At 47.2% G+C, this 16190-nt stretch overlaps 1 protein-coding gene across 1 annotated transcript in view; it reads right to left on the reverse strand.

The window, feature by feature from the left end:
• SFMBT1 (Scm like with four mbt domains 1) overlaps positions 1-11244 on the reverse strand; it is a 71823-nt gene extending 60579 nt beyond the window's left edge. Inside the window, exon 1 of the mRNA XM_083869573.1 lies at positions 11156-11244. The gene's annotated coding sequence lies outside the window, so the exon portion shown is untranslated. The remainder of the gene's footprint in view (positions 1-11155) is intronic.
• Between the last annotated feature and the right edge of the window lie 4946 nt (positions 11245-16190).

The raw sequence follows: 16190 nt of genomic DNA on the forward strand, positions 1-16190 counted from the left end.
GAAGTGTTTTCAAATTCATATTTCCCCCCCCAGTGAATTATTTTTGCAGCCCTTTCCCTGCAAAGTTCAGTACATATTTTTTCAGTCATCACTGTGCTGTCACATGTAACCTTGTTCCATTAAAACATACAAAAGAGAGATAATAGTCTTCTATTCAAGTTCCACTTCAACTTTTGAATCATTAGTTGTGATCGTTAAATCAGAATTTTAAATCTGTAGCAGAATGTAATAAAAACAGTGCCTCAAAAAACCCCCAAAGGATACCTCTGTCCTGAAAACACAACCTTAGAAAGTTACTCTATCAAGTCTCCTGCATTTTCTTGCCCTGTTCCAATATTCTGCATCTAAGTGCAACCCATGGAAGTTTTTTCAGGCTCAAGCCACTAGAAATACCTGGATGTATTATAATCACTCGCTGCTGCTGTGACATTCAATTCTAAATATACTCTTGATTAAATGGAAAAGAAAACCGTTTGCCTGGTTGTGTTTAAAAAACACATCTCTGCTGACAGCCTGAGTCTGTTTTGATTTTTTCCCTATAGAAATGGAGCTGCTAGAAAACATTAAGTGGCAAGTGCAGCACTGGATGCAAATTACACCATCTCCACTTAAGTGCTGCCCTCAGCAGCAACTGGAAATTGCACAGCCCAGCACTGCCACAATCGCTCCAGGAGCAAGAGGGATGTAAAAAAATGAATTATCAGATCTCTATGCAAAGCAAGAACATCAATTGAGTGAAGAACTGGCCTAGAAAAACACTCCCTTAAAAGCTTTCCAAAGCTGAGGTCAACATCTCTGCAACATCTTAACTTTAATTCTCAGTAAGGTACTTTGTTAGCCTTTATAGTTACAAAAAGGGTCTTCTAAACACAAAAGATTAAAAGCTTCTTCTCTGATATGAAGGCTGGGCACACCCAGAAGAAGTGAACGGCCACAAAATGAACAGAAAACTGCTGAGGTACAGAGAAAGAGTGAATAGATTTTTCTAAAGGCGACAGAAAAATACTCATTAACAGCCAAATGAAACCACTTTTCTTAGTTCAACAATCTCCAACATACTTTTTACCTTATACCAAAGTAAATCATGTGGAATGTAAACCCTTTGGATTGTGGCACAGTCCCATACGACAGGGATTAAATGTAAGACACATTTTCTCCTGTGCCCATCACACAAGTGATGGTGGCCACAAGGCACCGTGGAGCTGCCACAAGGAGACTGATGAGATCTTGTTCCTCCAGACCAGGGATGTTCATTTTGTCCTTTTCCAAACTGATCTACTCACACCACAGTATGTAGGCTTGGTGTCTGGGAATACATATCTGAATTACCACTATTTCAAAAGCTTCACACTCTGGGAACTTCACAACAATGTATTTTAAAATACTGAAAATATCAGTGTTAAATTCCATACCATATGCTGCACAGCAGATTTAGGAAAAGTTCACTAAATGGCAAAACTTCTTTAAATGAAGGTAATTCATCAACTAATTCATCGAGAAGTCAGAGTTGTAGAAAGCAGATGATACAATCTGGGCACTAAGGCCAAACCCAAGTGTCACACTATGGAACGCACAAAGGATGAGGCAGACAGCAGGAGGTCAGGCAGGAAAACTCTATTTTAATTTTTCATATATATACAGCTCTATTTTAATTTTTCTGACTTCATATATATATACTTGTTACAGAAGGCAAAAGATTGGCCACACAGGTTGCTACTTCTTCGACCCTGTGGGTGAACACCACCATCAATCATACTTCTCCTCCCAAAGGAGGGATATGTAAACAAAATAGATGATTCTAAATAGATACACAATTTATATGAAGCTAAGTGAGAATTTCCACTACAAAATTGCAAACACTCACAAAGCAAAAAAAACTTAGGGTGACACCCAAGTCCAGTGATCACCTCAGGTTACAGGGTGCTCTCATCCAATGAGACTTGAAATATTGTGGAGCTTCTTCTAGAACATCTCATACTTAAAAGGCTGATTATAATGACATGAAACAACGATAGAAAAAGCAGTTGTTCACAATGGAAGGAGGACTAATGACTGTACTGTGTCTTGCTTTTCAAGGGAAGCACACAAACATGAGATGAGTGCAAAGTTTTAAGACAATACAGAACCATTCAAGAGATAAAAAAACAAATGCTGTTTGCTAAGAACTGCGGAAGGATAATAGCAGATGAAATTAAAGGCAAGATAATAAGACATAGAAAAAGAAATAACCTCACCTATACAATGCAATCTAAATTAGCTACTGCAACTCAGAATTTTGAAACTGTTACAACTAATTCTCTTGGAACATCAATTTCATACTCATTGAGAGCCCCAAGGAATGGAGAAGAAAACAACAAAGATTGTACTACAATTCTAGAAATTCACTGCCCCTTGAGACAGCCTGTAGTGCTGGTGTCAAACAGCCATGGAAATACTAGAAGATGCACAAAAAAAAAAGGTAAGAAAGAGCACTGGAGGCTTGATATACTTCTTTACTAATAGGGATGGATGTGTATTCAGTGTTATAGGAATGATAAGAAACATCCACAACCAGAAAGAGCACCCTGTCCAAGCTACAGATGGTCTTCAGCATCTTCTGTACAACACAAGAGGTTTCCTTCTTTGAGCTGAACAGTGCAACTGTGGGAGAGCACAGGAGCTGTGCAAAATCAAAACCAGTACAAAAAGAAGCACAAGAAAATGTTATCCCCTATTTCTCCTGCCACAAGAACCAGAGAACACAGACTGAGCCCCCTTTCACATGGCACACAATAAACTGCAGATCATGACTGTGTGCTGGGCTCCACTTCACTGCCTCTCCTCATTTCAAGAGTTTTCTGAGCAAAGACTCAGGACGAGGTGTCTGATCTGACACATTACGGCAATTTTTATGCTCATCCCAATTTTGGCTAGACTTGAAGGCACTCCTCCTCCTCCAGCAAGGCAAAGAAACTTCCCAGCCACACCCCAGAGCCACTGCAGTGGTGTTTTTTGTTTCAAATCTCACTGCTAAGGTAGAATCTCAGAAGGGTTAATTTTACACACTGGAGTGGATGGTGCCATGCTGTTTGTCAGATGCATTAAGGTAAGGCAGATAATGAAGGAATCATAGGCCATTAGTCTTTGAAACCCAAAAAACACTGCTTCATTCAGAGACTCATCCAGCCTGACCACTGCAACCACTGAGACCCAGCTTTCTAAAGCCATACCTCTTCAGAAGCATCAATGCTGCTATTTTTCCATAAAGATGCCTTCAGTAATTGATAGAAAGTTGGTTTTTTCTGCAATATTATCTACACTCACATTTGCATGTCAGAATGATCAAAACTAACAAAGTGTATTTTGATGTCATTATCACAGCACAAAAGGAAAGCATTTATATAAATTGCTTTAAATAAAAACATAAAAACTATCCAATACTGCAATTTCTCAATAACCTAAAATAAGTTCCCAGTAAGATGCAATTGCTGTTCAGAAACAAAATACAAATACAAAAGATTAAACCTGACTATCAAAATAAAAACTTAAGATTTACTATGAAAAAGTAATTTCAACACTTCTTATTGGATAATCTTAAGAGCTATAATTTTTGTCAAGTTGCTTTTAGATGGAAATTGAACTTCAATTAGAAGTAGAAACTGCACTTCGACTTTACTTGGATAATGAGTATTCTTACCTTAAAAGCATATACAGAGAAGGCAGAAAGAAAGAAAACAATAATCTGGTATTCATTAAGTAAGAATATAGTGTTAAACCAAGAAACATTAACTTTAGTTTAAAAATTTGTGACTTTTATTGTCACCTTGCCCTTCCAGCTATTACTCTGCTGTCTTTTTTTTTTTTTTTTGTATGAAGACCAGAAGAAGAAACAACATTCCCTGATTCTTCAGTTTCCAGTCATTATCTCTTCCTTATGTAAGATGAATCAGTAAAAAAAATCAAAACCCAGAAAAAGCAGCTGTTGGACACACTCTGTCTACACCTGCAGTAAGGCTACAACTATCTAGAACTGGCTTTTTATCAAAACCAACTGGACCTATGTGCTCCAACAAACCACTTCCCTAAATACATCAGTTTTCATTGAGGGGAGCAACAAAATATTGAATTTGTTAAGGAATAAGTTCAAAATGTAAGATTTGCCCACAAGAAAAAGGGGAATTCAAAATTAGGCTACTTCTCCCTCCCCAAAATCTATATAAAAAGTTTAACAAATAACTTCCAATATAAAATAATTACATGAAAAAGAAGACTTTTGCTCTTGGCCACTGGACTAAAAAGCCTCACAGCTAAATTGATTGGATCTTGTTTTGGTAAAAGAGAAGAAAAATTCTCTGGAAGAAGGGAAGATTTCCCTATGCCCATGGTCACATTAATTTAAAAGGAGTTGATTAGCTGGGTTCAATTGGCCAATTAGTGCTATATCTGTAACACTTGTGACTGATCCTGTGCTTGCATTATTTCTTAGGGCCATTAGTTTAACCCCCGTGGTAACACTTTAAAGAGCAATGAGCAGAGTTAATCCTGGAAGGAATCACTGCCACCTTCAATAATTTCTTTTTTAGGATGTGCATTCTGTGAGTTTTGCTGGTCCTTGGTGTTTTTTTCCCCCTGCCTGTCTGCTTGGCATTCCCTCCCTGGACATTTCTTTAGGAATCTAATGACAGGCCCTGTAATTTACTGAAAACACAATTTGAACAATTTAGTGCTTAACTCCTTCATGGGGGCAAGTTTGGAACTTGACATTAAGAAAAAATAAATACTAATATTTATATATCTGTGAGGTAAAGCCTCTGTCTATAATGCATACACCTGTCAGATTTCACTAGCATTGCTCCACACTGCTGTGAAACACCACAGCTTTTTCAGCACTGTGCCCTCATTCAAAATTATTGGGCACTAAAGTCAGTGCTGGCCTCCTTTCAAAAGAAGCTCTGACACGAGAGATACTCTCAAAAACCCACTGTGGTTTCAGACAAGGCTTTGCAGTATAACGGAGTTTCGCAGTCCTTAGATCAAATTTTTTTTTGTTGGTTTTTTTTTTGTTTTTTTTTTTGTTTTATTTCAAGACAAATAACTTTCTTTTTTTAAACCAGAGGCCACAGCTCCCCGTGCAGAGAGCAAAGTGCATGCCTGAGCCTCAAACGTGTACGTTACTACAGCTCCCAAGGAGGGAGAGAATCCTAAATGCATTTCATTCAGTCAGGTAACAAAAAGAAAAAAATATACCAAATAATAATAATAAAAATATTTGTACATTTGTATGTATTTTCCCAGGTCAAGAGAGCACAAAAAAGATAAGAAATACCAGAGTATCACTTGTTTCAGTAGAGAGAGGTGGGACACCCACAGGACTCACAGAGCCATTTGTAATAAATGTGAACCCAGCATCAGAGGGGAAGTGCCTTCACTTCCTGACTTGATTGGTTTCTCCTGGAAACAATGACAAACCTGAAGGTGCTATTTATGGTTTTCTGTCACCCATTGCCAGAAGAAATAGTGACTGTAGCCTCTAAATACATCAAGACAGAGTTCATCTTCTCCAATCCACTTGATATCTACTTCAGGATCACTGCTGCATTCCCTCACATCCTTGAAAAGGATTAAGTGACAAACAGTAAAACCTTGCAGGGTTCCCCACCACCATCATTATTTTCAACCAATGACCCAATTCTGCAAGACAGAGCACCTCTTGAGATATGCTGAGAGCCCTCAACTCCAATCAGCCAAAATGGGAGAGGAGGTCGCTCAGCCCTGCATCATCTACTCTTAGAGAAAAAAAATAATCCAAGATGCATCTCTTCTCTCACTGATCAGTACTCTCAGAGAATCTCAAAGCTGGTTTAATAGCTGCATCATTTTTAGATAACATCACATTCCACTAATCTCCTTTCCTACTCATCTGTTTGAAGAAAGAGATCATTTCTATAGTGAACAAGAGTGTCCTCAAGTGTAACAGCAAATAAACCAGTGTAAATGAAGTGCCACAGCAATATAAACAATGACCTTGAAAACCAGCAAGCTGCTGCTCAGGATGACTCTAGGGACAATAATCACATTTTAAATGTCCACATAATCTGAACAAATTGCTGAGATTACCTCTGTAGCTACAACTCACCTGCACTGTAGGTAAAAGCATCCACAACCTGCCCATGTGCCAAATCCCAGTGGGTGGAAAAAAACAAAACAAAATATATGGCTGCCACCAGCTTTAAGTGAAGGGAAAACTCTTGCTTGTGCATTATTTACCACAAGTAATCCGTGGAGCAAAAAGCTTGTGTCACTTAAGACTGCTGTGTCTTATATTAAAAAAAAAAAAAAAAAAAGCTTGAAAAAGCAGAAATCCCAGTGCTGCAGTGAGGAATTAGCGAAGAGATGGTTGTTCTATTGCAAAACTCATTGAAGGCCTTCTTACTTCAGATTTTAATATTATTGCTTACCTGGTTATCCTAGGAAACAAAGCTCATTAGATTAACATGAAATACCTGCATGTGTGCAGTTTTTTGCCTCTCCTCTCATGACTCCTCCCCAAATCGAGCCAATAAAACATGAGTGAGAGTCTGGGGTTTCTATGGCACTGAGATGCAACTAGTGTTGTACCAGGATGCTTCTTTTCACAGGGAAAATAAATCCAAACATCACTGTCTCCACTGAAAGATGAATGAAGACATCCCAGACAATCCACAAGACATAAAGCAAGGGGAAAAGAGGAGGGGGAGACAGAGGAAGAGAGAGACCTTGGGACCTGGGCTCCCCCAGTCGTGTGGCTCCCAGGCCTTCTTTATTTGCACAGTTCCCACATGAACACTCCTCAGTGGTGTCTGGGGGTGATTATCCAACACTCCCAAACCAAACAAAGCTGAAAGCCACCCCTGAAGACTTACGGCTTTCTATCTTCTAAGATTATTAAAGCATTTCCCTACCATGCAGTAACTACCATGCAGCTTTGCATTAGTTAAAATCCACTAATTTTCCAGAGACTTGGAGAGTCACCTGGAGAGTCCCAACTGATAGGCACAATATCTTCTTCCAGCCTAAGCTCACACCCTCCTTTCTCACAGGGGAACTTTTAAACTATTCAAACACGTAATTCCCCTAAGAGATGCCCTATTAAGAATGCAGAGAAAAAATCATGTTTTAATGCTTTAATTCTACAGACCAGCCTTTATGAGGAACACTTAAAAAACCACAATCTCGCCCATAAATAGGGGCAAAACAATTACAATAATTGTTACTATGATTATTACTATTACTATTATTATTATTACTACTATTATTATCCTATGACCACCACCAATCCACAAAGACAGTCAGCAAAGTCTGCAAAGAAGGAGGAAAAATCAACACGGATACAAAATGAACAGAAAATGTGCGTCTTACATGCACTAAATCCAACTTAAAACAATGTATTTATATTCTGTACCCTGGGAACCAAAACTATTTTAAAATCAAAAGAGCACTAATTAGCATCTCAATGCTTCTTTCACAGGTTTTATTAATATAAAGAAAACTGTGTGCAGTGAAAAGAATTATGGTCTAAGCTCAGAAAAACACAATAATTACAATAAACTATCATTGCACTGATGTCACGGCTTCAAAAATCTTAAGATACTAATATAAAATTTTAAAAAAATTACTTTCTTTTTTTTTTTTTTTTTTTTTTTTTTTTTTTTTTTTTTTTTTTTTTCTGAACTTTGAGAATGTGACCTGCTAAATCTCCTTTTCAGGATCTCACACACTGACACAGTGTTCACCTTCAGGACCATTTCAACAAGCATTTGAATCAGAACAAAAAAAATCAACTCCTTCCCCCTTTATTCTATCCTTTGACTTTTCAAGTAAGAAAGGAATCCTGAGAGGGAGAACCTTTCCCCCCCCCCCCGCCCCCCGCGACCTTAAAAGCTTTAAATAACACCCACTTCAAGTTTAAACACATGACCTAAAACTTGACAGCCACTTCCCAAAAGCAGAAGGAAAGGAGCACAAAGTCAAGTCCACTACCAGCAGCAACACCGATGCTCCAAGAGACCAAAACAAAGATGACACATAAAATCTGCTAATCATCAAGCAACATTAGTCAGATGAACAACACAAAAGAAAGCTATAATAGGTCCAGAAAACATTTGTAACTTGCACGGGCTACAGTGTTTCAAGTCAATGACCAATCTACAAGACACGGAATTGCAAACTTAAAAAGTCAAGACACCAAATCCCAAGACAACTGTGTAACATTAAGGCTGCTCTGTCATTATGGGAACAATGAATGTAATGCAAGCCCTGTGGTTTTAGGCACTGGAAGCTCTCTCCCCAAAATGCCCCTTGCTAAGCACCTCCAGGTTTAATTTCCCCATGCCCTTAAAGGACACTGTAGTGTATTTAACACGAATCATTTCACTGTCAGCATGTTCGTGTCATTAAACTGCCACGTGCCTCAAGTGCATCAGTTGTAGGACAATTACTTAAGCCAAGCCAGCACAAAATGACTGTATTGATGTCTGCATCACCGCATGATGATCGTGCCACCACCAAACTTCACACGTGGGAGCACAGCAATGATGTTAAGGTGAATTCCAAATAACGGTGGATTCAAAAGGCAACCACAAGAAAAAGAGTGGTCTACAGTTGTCACTGGTCTGCCACGAAATGACAAAAAACTCCCTGAAAAGTGTTACCAAAACATACTATGGCATGTGAGTTTTTTGCAGTACTCATTAATATCTTCCCCATGAGGCAGTGAAAGGGTTCCCAGAATATAAAGATCACACCATGCAAACTCTATCAGTCATTCCCATGTCAGCTTACACCTAATCCACCTTTTCCACCCAGCAATTGCTTAGGAGATTTGCCAGGTTTAAGAATCAGATAAGATAGCTCAATACCAGCAAATTAATAGTAGAGGGGGAAGAAAACCAGCAAAGGAAAAGCCATAGAGATCAATAACTACAGAGATCTGCCACTGTTTCCCTGCCCTCTGCCTTGCCCTGCTGTGAGGAGGTGTCAGCTCCACCTGACAGGATCCTGAGGTGTCCCAGGGTAAGTGATGGCAGGGACACACCAAACAACGGCAAAGCCACTCTCCCAACACTACCCTGCCACCTCCTAACCAGGAGCCATTAAAAAATGCAGTTTTACTCGATTGCCTGTCTTGTCCATAAGCATCTTCAAACACAGGTTCTGGGAGGAACCAGATTTGATTCTCATCCCTCAATCACGGCAACAATTCACAAACCAAAGGCAAAAGAGGAAGTGGCTGAATCGAAGGCAGGAAGGCCACTAAGCCTTCTCCCTAGAGATGATCTTTTCGATAGATACTTTTAAACTTTTTTTTTTTTTAATTGTAAAATCCATGTCAGTACCACCTACCACACAAGAAACCTAAGCTTTCAGTTAATTGATCTATTTTTATCTTCACATTGATTCATTTTATCCCAACAGCTGGCTATTTTGGAACAGTAATCACAGACCGCAGGCAGACCAGGAATCCATCCGGCTGGATGCTGTGGATGCTACAAGTTACAGCCCCGCTCCTGAAGGAGTAAGACTACTTGCCATTGACAACTTTTAAATCAGATGTTTCTGACCAGTTCACACACGTCACAAACCTTAAGTCGGTTGCAACAATGATATTTCCGAAGTTACAAGGTGGATCATCATTTTCTCCGGGATAAGTTTTGCATGTTGCACCTTCTATTCTGCCTCAGAGAACCCTTCGCTATGGTAACCTCCCGGGCTACTGACAGCAGCCAGCTCCCACGAAGGAAGGAAGAAACAGCAAAGAAACAGCAAGTTAGGCCTTTTCTTTTGCTGCAAAACCTCTCCCACCAGAATTCTGCTGTCAGAGTGGGGGAAACTGTCAGACACGAGGGGTTACCACGTACAATCTTTTTATAAAGGCAACAAGTTTCTCCAAAGTAGATATAATTGTTTCGCTAAAGCAGGCGTGTGCCTGTGAAACAGCCATCACCGGCCTATTTCTCAATAAACAAGGGCCTTGCAGAACTGAAATACCGAATGTAGTCACAAATTCACAATTAACTGTCCGCTCTGTTTTTCTTCTCCTTTCATTATTTCCACTTGTAGGGGGTGGGAGGGGGACTACTGGTAGCAAGTTCGCAAAAGCCACAGACGGAAAACTTGCTCAGTCCTTCCGACGCGGGCATTCCGCGCTCCCGCTCCCGGGCGGGCTCCTCCCGCAGCCGCTGCCCCGGCGGGCGCCGCTCCCTCCCCGAGCGGCCCCGACTCGGAGTCCCGGGGCAGCCCCGGCGGGCGCCCGGGCAGTGTCACCGCCGCCCCGTGTGAGGTGCGGGCGCGGCGCGGAGCGGCTCCCCGAGAGACAAAGGCTGCGCGCGGCTCTGGGGGTGCGGAGCGGCGGCGGCGGGCGCGGCGCGCACACAATGCACGCCCGGCCCCGCGGCAGCGCAGGCCCCGCAGCGCGGGCGGCGGCGCTGCGGGAGAACCGGCGGCGCGGCCGCGGCGCCCGCCCCTCTCCCCCCACACCCACCCGCCCGCCCAGCCCGAGCGGGAGGCGAAAGCCGCTCGCTGTCGGGCCACTTGACGGGGACCGACGCCGGGCGCTGCCCCCGGGCGGGACGCGCGCCGTGCCGAGGGGAGCCGGCCGCGCCCGGCGGGGTGCGGAGCGGAGCGGGGTTTAAAGGTCCCCTTCCACCGCCATTTTGAGGGGGAGGGGGGCGAGCCAGAGGCGCTCGGTGGGCTCGGCCCCCCGCGGGCGCGGGCAGGGACCGGCCGGGGCGGCGGCGCGGCGCGCACAAAGTTCCCGCGGGGGCCGGGCGCGTCCTCGGGCGGGCGCGGGGCTGCCCGGGAGGGCAACTTCGGCCGAGCGCGCCGCGGGACGCCGCGGGCCCCCGCCGGGAGCGCGCAGAGTTGCGCGCGGGCAGTTGCGCGGCGGCGCCCGGCCGGCCCCGCGCATCGCTCCTCGGCGATGTCTCCGCCGCCGCCGCCGCCGCCTCCCCGCCGCGCTCCGCCTGCCTCTTCCCTCCTCCTCCTCCTCCTCCTCCCGCCTCGCCGCCTTTTTCCCGCATCCAAACTTCGTGAGCCCGGAAAAACCCTCCGGGCCCCGCGCCTCGCCGGCAAAACGTCCCCAACAGCTGCGGTCGGGGCCGCTCCGCCCGCCCGCGGGCTCCGCCGCCGCCCGCCTCACCTGCGGGGAGTTTTTCCAGCCCTGCGCCGCTGCCGGGGCTCGGGCTCCCCGGCGCTCCGCTCACTGCCTCATTCCAATATGGCACGGCCCGCCAGAGCGCATGCGCCCGCCGCCCGCCCGCCTGCCTCCCCCCTCCCGCCCCTCCGCCCTCCCCTCCCCTCACGGCTTTTCGGGCGCTCCGCTCCCTCCTGCCGCGGCCGCGCCGAGCCCGCCGCCGCCCGTCCGCCCGCCCGGCCCCGCGGGGCCCGGCCCCGACCCCGCCCCCGCCGCGCTGCCCCGGGCTGCTGCCCCCGGACACCTGCTCCCGCCGCGCCGGGGGCAGCGCGGGCTCGGCCGCCGCTAACGGGACGCGCCGCCGCCGCCGCGACTCCGCCGGGGCGGGACGGGTGTCCACACCCTACCCGGGAGCCGCGGGAAGGGACACGGCCCGGCGGGAGAGCGGGCGGTCGGTGCCTGCCGCGGGATGCGCGGTGCCGGCTCCGTCCCCCCGCCCCGGCGAGGATTGAGCCCCCTTCCCCTCGGAGAGGACCGGACCCGTCGGTCGGGACGCGGGGACCGGCGGTGCCCCCCCCGCTCCCCTCAGCGGGGCCGCGCAGCCGGCGGGGCCGCGCCAGCGCCGCAGTTGGCGGAGAACGAGCGGGGAGCGAGCGGGGAGCACCGGCCCCGCTTCCCCCCCGCCCGGGGCGGAGACCGGCGCCCCGCGCACCCGCCGCCGCTGCCCGCGGCGCAGCGAAGCGAAAGAAAAAGGAAGCGGGTTGTGCAACGCCGCGCTCCTGCCCGAGCGGCGGGGACGGAGGGGCGGAAAGGGAGAGCTCCCCGCCCCGATCCGCGCGGCCGGTCCGCACCGAGGCGGTGTGGCCGGTAACGAGCCCGCCGGCCGGCGGGGGCACAGCGGGAGCGGGGCGCGAAAATCCTTGGCGCTCCCCGGGAGCGCATCCGCCCGGGGACGGCGGCGGGAGCGCTGCGGCCGCGCTCCGGGCAGGTCCGCTCGCCGCCGGGAGGGACGCGCTCCGGGGCCGCGGGCTCTCGGCCGGCTCGCCCGGCCCGCGGGCACCGGGGCTTATCCGCGCCTACGTGCCCTCGCCTCACGCTGGACACCAGTTGCTACCGACCCGAAATGAGCGTTCGAGGCGAGGAGCGGGCGGATGGAGCGAGCTATACGGTTTGTCTCTGGAGCGAAGAAGTGCCCACAAATAAACAGAGCGTCAGTGCCGGAACAGCGGGCAGGAAGAACGAATGGAACCGTGAAGTTGCTCATTACGCATCCAGCGGGCGGATCGCACACACCGCTCTGCGCGCCGCGGGGACGCGCCGGGCTCCGGTTACTCCCGAGCGATGCGCGGCGATGCCGGGCACGAACGGAGCCGGCCACGCAGCCCCTCTCGCGGGAGAGATGCTGCTCTCCACCAGGATAAGAAACCTCCGTTTCCCGTTGGCTTGAAGTAAAAAAGCGACGACGTTTCCCGCGGCGCTCGGGAGGGAGCACGGCGAGCCCGCCGCCCGGGACAGGGGGAGCCGGCCCGGGGCTGGCCAAGGACGGGCCCCCGGGGCCGGAGCGCTGCTCGCCCGCCGTTCCGTTTCCCGGAGCGCGGCCCGCCCGCTCCCGCCGCCGTTCCCGCCGAGGGGCGGGCGAGGCCCGGGCCCTCCGCTAGAGGGATGTCTCGCCATGCCGATCCGCAGGGCCCCGCCGAGCGCTCCCGGCCCGGCACCGCGCAATTAGCTATTCAAACGAGACCGCCGCCGCGCCGCCTAATTGAGCCCCGGCAGACGCCGCCCGCATCACCGAGCGCCGCAGCCCCAGGCCAGACTCCGTGCGGCCCCCGGAACATCTCCGCGGCCACCGCCAGGCACAGCGGCCACCCCCTGAAGAAAACACGGCCGCTAAGAAACGGAGGACTTGCTCTGCCACAGCCCCGAACTACTGTGCAACAGGAGGAAAAGCTCCCAAGTCAGTTATCGCAAACTTCCCAGGCTGACAGGAGCAAGAAGCACGCCCTTTTAGACTGGCCATCGATCCTGGAAATGAGTCCTTGGTACACGCAACTGCGTAGAGGGAGAAACGTGATCCACCAGTCTGATCCGCGAAACATCTAAACGATCTTCTATGTCCTATTAATCGTCAGTCGCAGAAGGACAGCTGTTTACAGAACCTTCGCCTGGCCAGCTCCGTGATACGTTAACTTTGTGTCATCTCTGGTGATTTGGAGGTTAAAAAGGCACGGAAAGCAAAGCTGGACCTTCTGGCATGTTAGCAAACACCTGAAACACGGGGCTAACACACTGCAAAAACATATTTCATCACACGGGGATTAAATCTCCTCATATCCCCTTTGCAGGAATGGCAATTTGTGAGAAACCCAACACCATTTTATTATCCAGTTTGAAGGATGAACTGAGTAACTAAGCTGCTATCAGACAGCCAAGGTGCTTTCCTCTGCTCTGAAACCAGAAACTTTCTAATTTCCAGTGTAAATGTATTCACTACCAACTTATAGCCATTAGGTCTTTACCATTTTGCCCTTTGAATTAAATAACTTGGCTTCTCTGATATTTACCTAAGATGTCCCTATAAATACCAATTAGATCATCCATTCTCAATCTTTCTGCTTTGCTTTTAATCTTCTCTCCAAATAGGTTTTCCTCTCCTCCAGCGTCCTTTTATACCTTCTACCCTGTGTGCTGTGTTCTAAACAAGGTCTTAACAACTGCCTTGTGCCACGATATTAATATCTCGCCGTCTCCTGAAAATACCTCACTCGATGCATCCCAGAATACATTAGCATTTTTAAGACCACATTACAGTGGCATCAGAGTTATCCCACAACCAATAACGTACCTGGATTCCTCCTCTTGTAATCTCGCACTTGATGAACCCCTGAGCTCACTTGCAGTTACTCTAATTAATCTTTAAGTGCATGACTTCTTGCTATTACATTCCAACCCATTTCTGGTACTCCAGGCAGTAGATCAATTGTGCTAGAGCAGTTTAAGATTCTATGCCTTAAAAATGTGCATCTTCTCCTATTTTTAAGATTATTTACCATTCAGCCTGCTCAGAGGTTTCCTGTTTTCCAGCAGTTCACTCAGCAACCCGTTCACATTTTTGGCCACCTCAGGAAGGTGGCAAATGTCTCTGTAAAGCAGCCTGCTCTGAGATGCTGTGAAATGTCCTGGCTCCAGGCTGCCCACAAATTTCTCAGGATGTCCCTTTCTTCAAGCAAAGCTGTCCCTGGCAACACGTGAATCTCCACTCTCACTGTGTTTTGGCATTTGTTTTTGTTTTGGTGCAGACTGTGGTAGGCCAAATCTTCTACAAAATTAAACCAGAATGCTTGATGCAAAATAAGCCACATGTCTTTTAGGAACCTCCTGATCATTAAAAACTTATTTTCCTTGTTTACGTTAAGTGATGAATGAGGAATTCTAAATGTTCCCTAAATTGATCCAGTAGATCACATATATTGTTAGCATCATACCACCTTTTCCTTCAGTTGTTCTCTCATATTGGGGAAGACCTGTTTTGAAGCTGAAGTGTTCAAGCTGTGTGAACAGCATTAGATAATCAGTGCCCAGGTTTAAGTGCCAGCCAATTTCTCTGAGCAGGGCTTTCTGCTCCTTTCAGTGAAACATTCAGTTTGCTTTTGTTTTGCTACATTAATTAGCACCCCACTCCTGTAGACTGCAAGTGCCAAGAAGTCCCTCTGAACTTTTCTGTGCACAGACAGCAGGCTCAAGCTGTACATCTCTGCACTGAGAGCAGGACTGGTGTGTGTTTGCAGTTCGGTGCTTGTACTCAAATGAAACTCATGGAACAGAGCATTCCCCTTCAGTGAAGTGGGGATAATTGATTTACAGGAATATTGTGTCTGTGGGAGCAAAACACAGAGAAGAATGCTTTGACTTACAGATGTGTTAATTCAAATTAGTTACAGGTTGGTTAAATTTTTTTGTCCCTACTTATAGGGTAGATTTGGTTGAGTAAAGGTTGTGAAGTGTATGAAGAACATTTGTTTTACTGGAATTACTATTTGTGTCTTACATAGGGAATCCAAGAGTGCTTCTGAAATCCTTGGACCCCTTGTGACCTTCATTTGCAACCCAGACCATTAATGAAGCAAAATTTGGTGTTTGTGGAGGAAACAGGGCCCTTACAAGAGCTGCAGAGCAAACCAACACTGCCCAGGATGCCCAAAGGTCAGCTGAGGCCAAGCTGAAGTCATCCTGACTCTCCACAGAGAGCTGGACACAGTGCTTTGAACTCATCAAGTTTTTCATAACTACAGGGCCTTTCTCAGCAAAAGCTGTTGATCTTTAGCTGTTGGCTTAGAACTCCATGTCTTCTTCCAAAATGTACAGTATTCTACTGCAGTATTAAAGAACATTTGCTAAGGGCTCTTTAACCTTCAATGCTCTCCACAGCTTGTACTTCTGGGATAATAAGCAGGAATGTGCACTGAAGTATTTGCAGTTGCCATTTCTGTGGTCAGTGGATCAGAATGATTCTAACCCAGAAGACAACTTCTTGTGGGTGACTGAGTGACATCCCTGGACTTCTGCTCTGCTCTTCCTGTTTTCAGACTTTGGTTGGCCTGAAAATTATGGCAGTTTTAGTGCTGGTGAAAGATTCAGCTAACAGCCCTGTGAAAGACAATCAGGTCATCCCCAAAGGAGCCCTAATACAGACACGGGGGAAGAGCCCCCTGGACTGTTTCCTTTGCTGTTGCCGACGACGTGCTGATGGCACACGAGGTGCTGCAGTTCAGACCATCCAACTTCTTCAGTGGCCTTGCTAAGGATGCTCCTGCTGGCAGCAGCAGGCGCCAGGTGTGCCAGCAGGGTGTGGTGTAGTCACTGGGGATGTAACAGTTACTGAGGCAACACTTTCTTTCAAATATTAGAGGCAGCTCTCTTTCAAAGGTGTTGTGTTGTATGCAGATGTGCTCGAGCAGGGGCAGCTGTAGGACAAGGGGAAGAAACAGACCCAAGTGATTTGCTCCACACCTTCTCTGCCCCAACTGCCTGCTTTCTGGTTTGG

The sequence above is a fragment of the Zosterops lateralis genome, assembly GCF_965231275.1.
Source record: "Zosterops lateralis genome assembly, chromosome: 11".
NCBI classification, from domain to species: Eukaryota; Metazoa; Chordata; class Aves; order Passeriformes; family Zosteropidae; genus Zosterops; species Zosterops lateralis.